The sequence below is a fragment of the Myotis davidii genome, unplaced genomic scaffold (assembly GCF_000327345.1).
Source record: "Myotis davidii unplaced genomic scaffold, ASM32734v1 scaffold441, whole genome shotgun sequence".
NCBI lineage: Eukaryota > Metazoa > Chordata > Mammalia > Chiroptera > Vespertilionidae > Myotis > Myotis davidii.
This window is the reverse complement of record NW_006291818.1, coordinates 1,299,243-1,300,238: the sequence shown is the minus strand read 5'-3', so window position 1 is coordinate 1,300,238 and position 996 is coordinate 1,299,243. Positions and strand designations below refer to the sequence as shown.

At 43.4% G+C, this 996-nt stretch overlaps 1 protein-coding gene across 1 annotated transcript in view; it reads left to right on the top strand.

The window, feature by feature from the left end:
- Positions 1 to 996, top strand: part of MYZAP (myocardial zonula adherens protein) — a 114,006-nt gene that overhangs the window by 85,318 nt on the left and 27,692 nt on the right. The window lies entirely within an intron of this gene.

Here is a 996-nt window from a genome sequence, read left to right as displayed (position 1 = left end):
TCCTTCCTTCCTTCCTTCCACAGACATTGTGCCAGACAATTATGACATGGAGAAGAATGAGATTTAGTTCCTGTCCTAGAGTGCAGCCTGGAAGGGAAAACAGATATTGTAGTGACTTACAACATTGTGAGAGGGACCTGTGAGGGAGGGAGAGTCTAAACAAATCTTGAACAAAATTCATCTATGCCCCAGCACCATAACAGAGTATTGTCAAGCACTGCATCAGATCCATAAATAAATGATGTGCGTCAGTCATGAACAGAAGCCTGTTGCATTCGGTTGCATTTCTGCGCTAGAGGACTGACACGTTCAATGTTAAGCTCCACCCGCCCATGCCTAGGTCTTGTCCTAGTAAGGTTAGAGCCTGGGAACCTGTAACGAACCCACCGTCTCCAGGTGCTCACAACTGTGCTTGGTCCAAAGAGGACATAAAACAAGCTGATCAGCATGCTGATGACATGTGGCTTGTGACTTAGGTAACCAAGGTCACATTGTTCTCATTTACATTGCTTATTTCTGGTGAAAGCAAGGCAAATTTCGTCACCCCGATATGATTAATAGAAAAAGTTTTTTAAAAAGAAAGAAAAAAGGAGGAGAAGATTATGTAAATAGGCCCCAGGTCTCATCCATGTGGGGTACAGAGTACATAATAAAAGTGTAGCCAAAAAGCACCCTGGCCAGGTAGCTCAGTTGGTTAGAGCATCATCTCCATATGCCAAGGTTGCGGGTTCCATCCCTGGTCAAGGCACATATGAGAATCAACCAGTGAATATTTCTCTCTCACATTGATGTTTCTCTCTCTCTCTCTCTCTCTCTCTCTCTCTCTCTCTCTCTCTTTCTATCTCTCTAATATTATTTTAACTTTCTCCCTTGCTTCCTCCCTCCCTCCCTCCATGTATGTGTATGGTGACATAGGCATTAAAAAACCATAAATCCTCCATGTAACCTTTAAGGGTAAGGCTAAAATTGCAGGCAAAGCAAGCTTCAGGTCTTTCT